This window comes from Triticum urartu, chromosome 2 (assembly GCF_003073215.2).
Source record: "Triticum urartu cultivar G1812 chromosome 2, Tu2.1, whole genome shotgun sequence".
Classification (NCBI taxonomy): domain Eukaryota; kingdom Viridiplantae; phylum Streptophyta; class Magnoliopsida; order Poales; family Poaceae; genus Triticum; species Triticum urartu.
In genome coordinates this window covers 631,017,876-631,031,217 of record NC_053023.1, presented here as the reverse complement: position 1 = coordinate 631,031,217, position 13,342 = coordinate 631,017,876, and positions in this window count along the sequence as shown.

Here is a 13,342-nt window from a genome sequence, read left to right as displayed (position 1 = left end):
CCGAGTGGAGAGCAATCCTCCCACTCGGGGGCTTAGCTGCAGTCCAGCACTCGCCTAAGTTCTCTCACCAAGAGACTTAGCTGCAGTCCAGCACTCGCCTAAGTTCGAAAAAATCCCACCGAGTGGAGAGCAATCCTCCCACTCGGGGGCTTAGCTGTAGTCCAGTACTCGCCTAAGTTTGAAACATATCCCTATCCGCAAGGACGACGAGGTGCAGGTCGACTGTAACCTTCTCCTTCGGAGCTGCGGCACAAATACAACCTCCGGTCCATCCCTATCTGCAAGGACGACGAGGTGCAGGTCGACTGCAACCTTCTCCTTTAGAGCTGCGACACAAATACAACGTCCGGTCCATCCCTATCCGCAAGGACAACGAGGTGCAGGTCGACTGCAACCTTCTCCTTCGGAGCTGCGGCACAAATACAACGTCCGGTCCATCCCTATCCACAAGGATGACGAGGTGCAGGTCGACTGCAACCTTCTCCTTCGGAGCTGCGGCACAAATACAACATCTGGTCCATCCCTATCCGCAAGGACGACGAGGTGCAGGTCGACTGCAACCTTCTCCTTCGGAGCTACGGCGCAAGTACAACGCCCGCTCCATCCCTATCCGCAAGGACGACGAAGCGCAGGTCAATTGGAGCCGCCACCTCAGAGCTGCATCTCCAGCGCAAAGACTATTCAAAGCAGTGAGCAAAGTCCATTCGAGGACAAACATAAGCACATAAACCAAATTCAGATAAATCCTAAAGGCTCCGAGCAGCAAATCAAAAGTACTCGGGCATCAAGCCCAAAGGAGTTCAACAGTTACAGCAATCACTCGGCATTCCGAGGCAAATTTAAAGCGTATTCAGGTTTCATGAGTCTGTTCACTCGGCCGGAGGAGGGCTGGCAGGCTCCACGAATGAGTCCAGGTCGATCCCATCAGCAATCCGAGTGGCGGCAGCGATGAAAGTCTCCATGAAGGACTGGAAGTAGTGCTTTTTGGTGTTAGCGACTTTGATCGCAGCCATCTTATCTTCACGAGCCTCCTTGCAATGGACTCGCACCAAGGACAGCGCAACGTCAACACCGCACCGGGCAGAGGATTTCTTCCATTCTTGCACTCGGTCAGGGATCTCGTCCAGTCGAGTCATCAAGGATTCCAGGTCATTCTAAAGCGTCACCCCCGGCCAAAGCGATGAGTCGATTCGAGAGACAACCTCCTTCAGGCGTGCGAGGTAGCTTGTGGCGCTGGCGATACGGGACTCCAGTCGGAGCACGTCCATCACAGTTTTGTCACAGACTGGGGAAGCGATAGGGTCCAGACCCGTCTCGACCCTTCCAGTTTCTTCGTCGAAGTCTTGGCAGATTTCTGCAGCCAAAAGTTAGTCAATCGACCGAGCAAGATCCGATCGCAAGCATCAACACTGTCGGATTAAAGGAAATACCTTCCAGCGCGAGATAAAGCTTCTTGGCGAGAGTCCTCAGATAAGCTTCTGTGTCATTCCTCTTGTGGATTGCAGGCTCCAACTTTTCATTTAGGACGACCTTGTCCTACTTCAGACTGGTCACTTCACGGTTAGCTTCATTAAGACAAGATTTCAGTTTGTTCACCTCTCCTTCAAGCGTTCCGATTAAAGCAAGCTTCTTGTCTGCGAGAGCGGTTTTGTCTTGGGCTGCTTTTTGCGCGGCGGCGAGGTCCGAATCCTTCTTCTCCAGAGCCAACTTCATTTTCTCTACAAAAGAAGCAATCGAATCAAAGAAGAGATCAAAGAGATATATCGAAAGTCAGTCGACAATCAGTTACCTTCCATACCAGCGACCTCGTCTTGAGCTTTTTTCAGATTTTGCTGAGCCAATTCCAAGTCTAAGTTGAGTTGCCTCTGCTTCTCCTCAAGTTCAACAAACTTGGAAATAAGAGTACAAGACTTCTGTAGAAGGCAAAAGACAGATCAATCGATAGGATCAAAGGCGGTTCACTTCCGAGTGAATAAAACCTAAAGAAGTCCATTTAGACCCCAGCCGACTGCACACAGTCGACTGCGGTCTCAGGGGCTACACCCAGCGGGTGCACTTGGCGTACCCCCGCTGACTAAGACTCAACTCGCCCGGTCCGCCCGGACCAGGTAAAAAAAAGGGACAGCAAGCTGTTCAGACCCCAGTCGACTGCCAGCAGTCGACCGTGGTCTCGGGGACTACACCCAGCAGGTGCACTTGGCGTGCCCCCACCGGTTCGGATCCTACTCGACCGGCCCGCCAGAGTCGAGTGTAAGGAGTAGAAAGAAAAGAAAGAAGAACTCAGACCCCAGTCGACTGCCTGCAGTCGACCGTGGTCTCGGGGACTACACCCAGTGGGTGCACTTAGCGTGCCCCCACCGGTTCTGATCCCACTTGCCCAGACCGAGTGGAAGAGCGAAACTACCAAAAACAACAAAACACCCAGTGGGTGCTCCAATTCGATGCAAACAACAGGAGATTGTGCAGAAGAAGATTTTTCGAGAACAAAAACAGTCAGAAAGTCTACTCACCTAGACATTGGCCCGAAGGGCGGCACTGGCGTCGTAGGCAGCCTGGCTGTTCTCGTGCACCTTCTTCACCCGCTCCATCATCATGTCAGCCTGTCGGATGGCTTCCGCAGCCGCTTCCGACTGGTTGTCCGGGACGGGGTAGCTGGTGAAAAAGTGTGCAGACGACCCAGGTGCGGCGGCTTGGAGCTCCGTGGCATGGAGTTGGACAGTTGAAGGAATCACAGGTGCAGTCGACGGTGCGGGATGCCCACTCGACAAGGGTGCAGCGAACGTCATAGAGGCCCTGCCCGCGTCTTCAGCTTGACGGACGGGAGGTGTTGTAGTTGGTTCTTGCCGAGCCACCCTGCCAGCTGCTACCTTCTTTCTCTTCCTGGGCTTAAGAGCCACATCTTCATCGTCATTTGGAAGATCAATGATGTTGGGTCGAGCTGCAAGGCAGATCATTCGACCCCAAGTGAACCACTCGAACGCAGTCGACCAAAGAATCAAGAACAAAATCACAAGAGTTTATACCTGGGTTGGATGTTACCGCATCTTCCATTTCCTCGTCCCGGTACTGGAAAGAAGAGGTCCTGACGTAGCAGCACTACAAAGACCTGTATTCAATCGGTTACGTCTGGTTAATCGAGTCGACGAAAAAGACAAGTCAGATGGTTTCCCGGAGATAGTAGGAATGGTCACTTTGATCCTGGGCAAAGCTTTTGGTAGTTTGGAAGAGGTGGCTTTCGGCGCTGGAGGCGGCGCAACTTTGGATTGCTTTGGAGCCTTCTTAGTCGGCGTTGGGGAAGACGTCCTGGGGCGCTTCGACGACTGCCCAATCGGCGTGGCCACCAAGTCCGGAGCGCTTGCCGGGTCGTGAGCGTGCTTGGATCTCCTCTCCCTGTGAGGAGGCGAGTCAACTTCTTCGTCATCAGTCGATTCATCGCTCTCCTCGTCCTCCTCGGCTTCCGAATGCTCCTCGCCGCTCTCGCCCCCGCTCCCTTCTTCCTCAGCGTCTTGGTCTTGCACCCCGTTGGGCATTGAGTACATGTCGATGAGGGCCTGAAAGGATAACGATCAAAGGAAATTCAGTCGACCACAAACAAGACATCACACGGTGAATCGGAAAGATACTTGATAAAACAGAAATATACCTGCTCTGGCTGGTGCGAGTTGTCGAATGGAATCACCCTCCTAGACCCCCGGGGGTTGTCTTTGTTGCCGGTGATTCCCCTCAACCACTTCTCCAAGATATCCTCGCTGACATCCTCCGGGTGGATCCGAGTGGAATCCTCGAGCCCAGAGTACATCCACATCGGATGATCACGCGCCTGAAGAGGTTGGATGCGTCGACCGAGAAAGACCTCCAGCAGATCCATCCCGGTCACTCCATCGCGGACAAGCTGGACGGCCCGCTCGACCAGCACCTTGACCTGCGCCTTCTCTTCTGGAACTACCTTCAGGGGGGCAGTCTTCTCCACTCGAGCCAAGGAAAAGGGAGGAAGTCCAGTCGACTGACCCGGGGTCGGCTGATCCTTGTAGTAGAACTAGGCCGACTGCCAGCCCCGAACCGAGTCGGGAAGAATCATGGCTGGGAAAGTACTCTTGCTCCTCATCTGGATCCCCAGACCCCCGCACATCTGGATCACTTGTGTCTTCTCGTCACTCGACTTGGCCTTTTTGACCGACTGGGAGCAGCAGGTGAAGATGTGTTTGAAAAGACCCCAGTGCGGTCGACAGCCCAAGAAGTTTTCACACATCGATACGAAAGCGGCCGGATAGACTATGGTGTTTGGAGTGAAATGGTGGAGTTGAGCCCGAAAGAAGTTCAAAAAACCCCGGAAGAAAGGATGGGGAGGCAGTGAGAATCCGCGATCTACGTGGGTGGAGAGGAGAACGCACTCATCCTCCCTTGGCTGCGGCTCAGTTTCGTTCCCCGGGAGCCGTGCCGACTTGTGGGGGATCAGTCCCCCCTCCACCAGGTCGTCGAGGTCGTCTTGGGTGATTGCCGAGCGGATCCAGTCGCCCTGGATCCAGCCCGCCGGCAGGCCAGATCTCGACAACGATCCGCCCCGGCTGGTCCGCTTGCCCTTGGCCTTCACGGTCGCCTTCTTCGCGCGTTCCAGCGCCACCGTCCTCTCCTTCCCCATGGCAACGAGTCAAGCTCGAGCAAAGGTCCGGCGACGAGGGCGGAAGCGAGCGGGGCGGAGAGATTGGGAGAAGAAGAAGAGAGAATGGGAGCGCGCGGGGCAGAGGCCTGGTCCGGGGCCTTTTATAAAGTCGTCACCCGAGTGACTGACTGGTGGACCCAGGCGATCTAAACAAATCCCGCAACAGTCGCACGCGCAGTACGTGGCGAAAAAGGTGGCACGGGGATCGAGAGACATGCCTAATTCGTCCCGATAACCTCGGTTCCGTCCGTCTGGAACGCTTCCCAAAATTCGAATCCCGCGAGATCCGCGGAGAGCAGAACAACCTGTCAGACTGAAGAAAAACATCCTCCGCATCATCATTCGGAATTCTACCATGAAAATTCACTCGACAAAAACCAAGAATGGACCACGGTGACTGAGAAAGGATTCGACGTCGTCACCTCAACTCATTGTTCCAGAACAGGATATACTCATAACACAAAGAATGGGTCGGAAGTGTTCCCAAATCCTTCCCCACTCAAACCCTGATCCATTCGGGGGCTAATGATGAAGCTATGTACCTAGGGTAGGGTCATGGACCTGTCCTACATACCCTCCCCAAGGACATCTCTACAAAGAATTAGAAGCAGTCAAAGAGAAACCATCGTCCACTCGACCATGAAGATGTGCTCACTCGACCACCTTGAAGACACTCGACCACCTTGAAGATGAGAAACTCTCCACTCTGCAACGGTCAAGACTTAAGCCATAGCTTTCTGGACATTTATAACACTTTACTGCAGACGTTACCAGTAACGCCCCTCCTTTATGAACATTGAACCCTGTGTAACGGAGGGGAGCTGGGGTCCTGGCGCACTCTATATAAGCCACCCCCTCCTCTGGGACAGGGGTTCGCACTTTTGTAAACTCACACACACATATATAATCCAGTCGACCGCCTCAGGGCACCGAGATGTAGGGCCGTTACTTCCTCCGAGAAGGGCCTAAACTCATAAAACTCGTGTGTACAACTACTCCATAGCTAGGATCTTGCCTCCTCATACTTACCCCCCATTCTACTGTCAGTCTTAGATCCACGACACTACCCCCCTGGGCGCGCCCCCTGCCTCGTGGGCACCTCGTGTGCTCTCCGGACTCTGTTTTCTTGCATGATACTTCTTTTGGGCGGTAAAAATTCGTTATATAATCTCCCGAAGGTTTTGACCACCGTATCACGCAAATATCCTCTGTCTTTGTTTCGAGCTGTTTCTGTTGCAGATTAGAGCACTATGTCATCCCAAGATTCGGAGGGAGAAAGCTACATGGATGATTACCTTGCAGACCATAAGGTCTACGGGGACTTGGAGCATTGTGGCTGGACCACAGAGGAAGAAGACTATGAGCCTAAGGGAAAGGAGGAGACAAGCTCAGATGAAGATGAAGTCCCATTACCTCAACCTGGGGACATGCATGTGGAGTTCAAAAAGTCAAGCCTCCCCAATAGAGCAAAGAAACCTAAGATTGAGTTTATTCCTTTTCGTCTCTTGCAGGAGAACAAACAAGAACTATGCAAAAAGGTACTAAGCCTTGAGCGGGAGATCGAGGACCTGAAGGAGCAAAATTCTGTCCTCAAGCGCAAATTAAGGAAGAAGCCTACGTCATCAACTCCATCATCACCACCTCTGAGGAAGGAGACATAAACACATGGGTATGGGCACTCCCCTTGGCAACTGCCAAGCTTGGGGGAGTGCCCCGGTATCGTATCACCATCACTTTTATCTTTACCGTTTTTCTTAGTTCGGTCCTTTTGGTTATATCTTGATCTAGTAGAATAAAGTTTTAGTATGATCTAGTTCTGAGTTTTGCTTTATGATCCTTCTATGTAATCGAGTCCGTGAGCTATATATAATAAAGATTAGTGTTGAGTAAAGGGCTTGATTATCTTGCTATGATCTTGAGGGAATAGAATAGAAGAAGAAAAAAAGAGATCATATGGATCTTATGGAGAGTAATGACTTCACCTATAAAGAGTATGATGAATAAAAATTGTTGAGAGTTGACAAACATATTTTTGGTCATCGTTGCAATTAATAGGAAGCAATAAAGAAAGAGATGTTTTCACATATAAATATACTATCTTGGACATCTTTTATGATTGTGAGCACTCATTAAAGTATGACACGCTAAAGAGTTGACGTTGGACAAGGAAGACAACGTAATGGGTTATGTTTTCTTACATCTAAGATAAATTATATTGTCATGGATCATCCAACATGTTGAGCTTGCCTTTCCCTCTCATGCTAGCCAGATTCTTTGCACCAAGTAGATATACTACTCGTGCTTCCAAATATCCTTAAACTTAGTTTTGCCATGAGAGTCCACCATATCTACCTATGGATTGAGTAAGATCCTTCAAGTAAGTTGTCATCGTTGCAAGAAATAAAAATTGCTCTCTAAATATGCATGACTTATTAGTGCGGAGAAAATAAGCTTTATAAGATCTTGTGATGAGGAAGAAATAAAAGCGATGGACTGCATAATAAAGGTCCATATCACAAGTGGCAATATAAAGTGACGTTCTTTCGCATTAAGATTTTGTACATCCAACCATAAAAGCACATGGCAACCTCTGCTTCCCTCTACGAAGGGCCTATCTTTTATTCTTGTCTTATACTTCATGCAAAGAGTCACGGTGATCTTCACCCTTCCTTTTTACATTTTATCCTTTGGCAAGCACAATATGTTGGAAAGATCCTGATATATATGGCTAATTGGATGTGAGTTTTCATGAACTATTATTGTTGACATTACCATTGAGGTAAAAGGTTGGGAGGCAAAACTATAAGCCCATGTCTTTCTCTGTGTCCAATTAAAACTTCATAACCATAAATATCGCGTGAGTGTTAGCAATTGTGAAAGACTAGATGATGGTTGAGTATGTGGACTTGCTGAGAAGCTCTTATATTGACTCTTTCCTATGTTATGATAAATTGCAATTGCTTCAATGACTGAGATTATAGTTTGTTAGTTTTCAATGAAGTTTCTGATTCATACTCGAGTATGTGAATGAATTGTTACATTAGCATAAGAGATAATATGCCAATATATATTTATGTTGCTGTTCTAAGAATGATCATGATGCCCTCATGTCCGTATTTTATTTTTATCGACACCTCTATCTTTAAACATGTGGACATATTTTTCGATTTCGGCTTTTGCTTGAGGACAAGCGAGGTCTAAACTTGGGGGAGTTGATACGTCCATTTTGAATCATGCTTTTATATTGATATTTATTGCATTATGGGATGTTATTACACATTATGTCACAATACTTATGCCTATTCTCTCTTATTTTACAAGGTTTACATAAAGAGGGGGAATGCCGGCAGCTGGAATTCTGGGCTGGAAAAGGAGCAAATATTAGAGACCTATTCTGCATATCTCCAAAAGTCCTGAAACTCCACGAGAATTATTTTCAGAATATATAAAACATATTGGGCGAAAGAAGTACCAGAGGGGGGCCACCCACCGTCCACGAGGGTGGGGGTGCGCCCTAACCCCCTGGGCGCGCCCCCTGCCTCGTGGGCCCCCTGGTGGCCCTCTGATGCCCATCTTTGGCTATATGGAGTCTTTTGTCGAGGAAAAAAATCATAAGCAAGCTCACGGGACGAAAATCCACCACCATGAGGTGGAACCTTGGCGGAACCAATCCAGGGCTCTGGCGGAGCTGTTCTGCCAGGGAAACTTCCCTTCAGGAGGGGGAAATCATCACCATCATCATCACCAATGATCCTCTCATCGGGAGGGGGTCAATCTTCATCAACATCTTCATCAGCACCATCTCATCTCAAACCCTAGTTCATCTCTTGTATCCAATCTTTGTATCCAAACCTCAGATTGGTACCTGTGGGTTGCTAGTAGTGTTGATTACTCCTTGTAGTTGATTCTAGTTGGTTTACTTGGTGGAAGATCATATGTTCAGAGCCATTATGCATATTAATACCCCTCTGATTATGAATATGAATATGATTTGTGAGTAGTTATGTTTGTTCCTGAGGACATGGGAGGAGTCTTGCTATAAGTAGTCATGTGAATTTGGTATTCGTTCGATATTTTGATGAGATGTATGTTGTCATCCCTCTAGTGGTGTCATGTGAACGTCAACTACATGCCACTTCACCATTGTTTGGGCCTAGAGGGAGGCATTGGGAAGTAATAAGTAGATGATGGGTTGCTAGAGTGACAGAAGCTTAAACCCTAGTTTATGCGTTGCTTCGTAAGGGGCTGATTTGGATCCATATGTTTCATGCTATGGTTAGGTTTACCTTAATACTTCTGTTGTAGTTGCGGATGCTTGCAATAGGGGTTAATCATAAGTGGGATGCTTGTCCAAGTAAGGGCAGTACCCAATCACCGGTCCACCCACATATCAAATTATCAAAGTACCGAATGCGAATCATATGAGCGTGATGAAAACTAGCTTGACGACAATTCACATGTGTCCTTGGGAGCGCTTTCCTTTATATAAGAGTTTGTCCAGACTTGTCCTTTGCTACAAAAAGGATTGGGCCATCTTGCTGCACCTTATTTACTTTTACTATTTGTTACCCGTTATCAATTACCTTATCACAAAACTATCTGTTACCGATAATTTCAGTTCTTACAGAAAATACCTTGCTGAAAACTGCTCATCATTTGCTTATGCTCCTCGTTGGGTTCGACACTCTTACTTATCGAAAAGGCTACGATAGATCCCCTACACTTGTGGGTCATCATGGGGTCGGACGACAATAGCTGTTGAGGATCATGATCAAAAACCCAATCTCATCTCTCATTTTCCCACCCTTCTCTCGCAGGAGTTGGCAGTAATCAACATCGTCATAGCATAGTCGACGCCACATGGCTGAGGACAATCAGTCACACGCCATCACTTTTTAGATATTGTTTCATAACTAGCAGCATGCTACCTCTTGAGCACTGCGTTGGATTTCCCCGAAGAGGAAAGGATGATGCATCAAAGTAGCGTAAGTATTTCCCTCAGTTTTTGAGAACCAAGGTATCAATCCAGTAGGAGGTTGCACACGCGTCCCCTAGTACCCGCACAAAGCAAATAACTCCTCGCAACCAACGCGATAAGGGGTTGTCAATCCCTTCACGGTCACTTACGAGAGTGAGATCTGATAAGATAATATTTTTGGTATTTTTATGATAAAGATGCAAAGTAAAATAAAAGCAAAGTAAATAACTAAGTATTGGAAGATTAATATGATGAAGATAGACCTGGGGGCCATAGGTTTCACTAGTGGCTTCTCTCAAGAGCATAAGTATTCTACAGTGGGTGAACGAATTACTGTTGAGCAATTGACAGAATTGAGCATAGTTATGAGAATATCTAGGTATGATCATGTATATAGGCATCACGTCCGAGACAAGTAGACCGACTCCTGCCTGCATATACTACTATTACTCCACTCATCGACCGCTATCCAGCATGCATCTAGAGTATTAAGTTAATGAAAATAGAGTAACGCCTTAAGCAAGATGACATGATGTAGAGGGATAAATTCATGCAATATGATAAAAAAAACCCATCTTGTTATCCTCGATGGCAACAATACAATACGTGCCTTGCTGCCCCTACTATCACTGGGAAAGGACACCGCAAGATTGAACCCAAAGCTAAGCACTTCTCCCATTGCAAGAAAGATCAATCTAGTAGGCCAAACCAAACTGATAATTCAAAGAGACTTGCAAAGATAACCAATCATACATAAAAGAATTCGGAGAAGATTCAAATATTGTTCATAGATAGACTTGATCATAAACCCACAATTCATCGGTCTCAACAAACACACCGCAAAAAGAAGATTACATTGAATAGTTCTCCACAAGAGAGGGGGAGAACATTGTATTGAGATCCAAAAAGAGAGAAGAAGACATCTAGCTAATAACTATGGACCCGAAGGTCTGAAGTAAACTACTCACACTTCATCGGAGAGGCTATGGTGTTGATGTAGAAGCCCTCCGTGATGGATACCCCCTCCGGCGGAGCTCCGGAACAGGCCCCAAGATGGGATCTCGTGGATACAGGAAGTTGATGTCTACTACACAACCTTCTTCTTGTAGACGTTGTTGGGCCTCCAAGTGCAGAGGTTTGTAGGACAGTAGCAAATTTCCCTCAAGTGGATGACCTATGATGAAGATGGTCTCTCTCAAGCAACCCTGCAACCAAGCAATTGTTTCATACTTTTGATATTCTCAAACGTTTTCAATCTTCACGCAATACATGAGCGTGAGCCATGGACATAGCACTATAGGTGGAATAGAATGGTGGTTGTGGAGAAGACAAAAAGGAGAAGATAGTATCACATCAACTAGGCATATCAACGGGCTATGGAGATGCCCATCAATAGATATCAATGTGAGTGAGTAGGGATTTACATGCAATGGATGCACTAGAGCTATAAGTATATGAAAGCTCAACAAAAGAAACTAAGTGGGTGTGCATCCAACTCTCTTGCTCACGAAGACCTAGGGCATTTTGAGGAAGCCCATCATTGGAATATACAAGCCAAGTTCTATAATGAAAGATTCCTACTAGTATATGAAAGTGACAACATAGGAGACTCTCTATCATGAAGATCATGGTGCTACTTTGAAGCACAAGTGTGGTAAAAGGATAGTAGCATTGCCCCTTCTCTCTTTTTCTCTCATTTATTTTATTTTTTTAATTTTTCGTCCGGAGTCTCATCCCGACTTGTGGGAGAATCATAGTCTCCATCATCCTTTCCTCACTTGGGACAATGCTCTAAAAATGATGATCATCACACTTTTATTTTCTTACAACTCAACAATTACAACTCGATACTTAGAACAAAATATGACTCTATATGAATGCGTCCGGCGGTGTACCGGGATATGCAATGACTCATGAGTGACATGTATGAAATAATTATGAAGGGTGGCTTTGCCACAAATACGATGTCAACTACATGATCATGCTAAGCAATATGACAATGATGGAGTGTGTCATAATAAACGGAACGGTGGAAAGTTGCATGGCAATATATCTCGGAATGGCTATGGAAATGCCATAATAGGTAGGTATGGTGGCTGTTTTGAGGAAGGTATATGGTGGGTTTATGGTACCGGCAAAAGTTGCGCGGTACTAGAGAGGATAGCAATGGTGGAAGGGTGAGAGTGCATATAATCCATGGACTCAACATTAGTCATAAAGAACTCACATACTTATTGCAAAAATCTATTAGTCATCGAAACAAAGTACTACGCGCATGCTCCTAGGGGGATAGATTGGTAGGAAAAGACCATCGCTCGTTCCCGACCGCCACTCATAAGGAAGACAATCAATAAATAAATCATTCTCCGACTTCATCACATAACGGTTCACCATACGTGCATGCTACGGGAATCACAAACTTTAACACAAGTATCTCTCAAATTCACAACTACTCAACTAGCATGACTCTGACATTGTTACCGCCATATCCCAAAACAATCATCAAGTATCAAACTTCTCTTAGTATTCAATGCACTCTATATGAAAGTTTTTATTATATCCCTCTTGGATGCACATCATATTAGGACTAGTTTCATTACCAAAGCAAACTACCATGCTGTTCTAAAGACTCTCAAAATAATATAACCGACGCATGAGAGTTCATCTATTTCTTCAAAATAAAACCACCACCATGCTCTAAAAAGATATAAGTGAAGCACTAGAGCAAATGACAAACTACTCCGAAAGATATAAGTGAAGATCAATGAGTAGTCGAATAATTATGCAACTATATGAAGACTCTCTAACATTTAAGAATTTCAGATATTGGTATTTTATTCAAACATCAAGAAAAACAAAATAAAATGACATCTAAGAATATCAAGCATCATGTGAAGAAGCAAAAACTTAGGATCAACCGATACTAACCGATAGTTGTTGAAGAACAAAGGTGGGATGCCAACCGGGGCATCCCCAAGCTTAGACGCTTGAGACTTCTTGAAATATTATCTTGGGGTGCCTTGGGAATCCCCAAGCTTGAGCTTTTGTGTCTCCTTAATTCCTCTCATATCACGGTCTCCCTAAATCTCAAAAGCTTCATCCACACAAAACTCAACAAGGACTCGTGAGATAAGTTAGTATAAACCATTGCAAAAACCTTACATACTCTACTGTAGCAAATCACTAAAATTATTGTTCAAAATTTCATACTAAATGCATCTGCATATTTAATAGTCCTATCCTCAAATAGAATCATTAAAGAAGAAAACATATGCAAACAATGCAAACATAACAGCAATCTGCCTAAACAGGACAGTCTGTAAAGAGTGCAGCTACATCCATACTTCCATAACTCCAAAAATTATGAAAGAAAATTCCCACTGTAGTAAATTTATCATAGCTTAATATGAAAAAGGTTTCAACATTTTATCACATTCTGAATTTTCTAGGGAATTATTGCAACAGCGGTAAACTTTCTGTTTTCAAACAGCAACATGAAGACTTGTAACATAGGCATAGTAAAGACTATCAATGCCACTTTTATTGAAATAAAAGACGCAAAACATTGTTATAAATAACAGCAATCAAATACTAACAAAATAAATTGATGCTCCAAGCAAAACACATATCATGTGGTGAATAAAAATATAGCTCCAAGTAAAGTTACCGATGAACGAAGACGAAAGAGGGGATGCCTTCCGGGG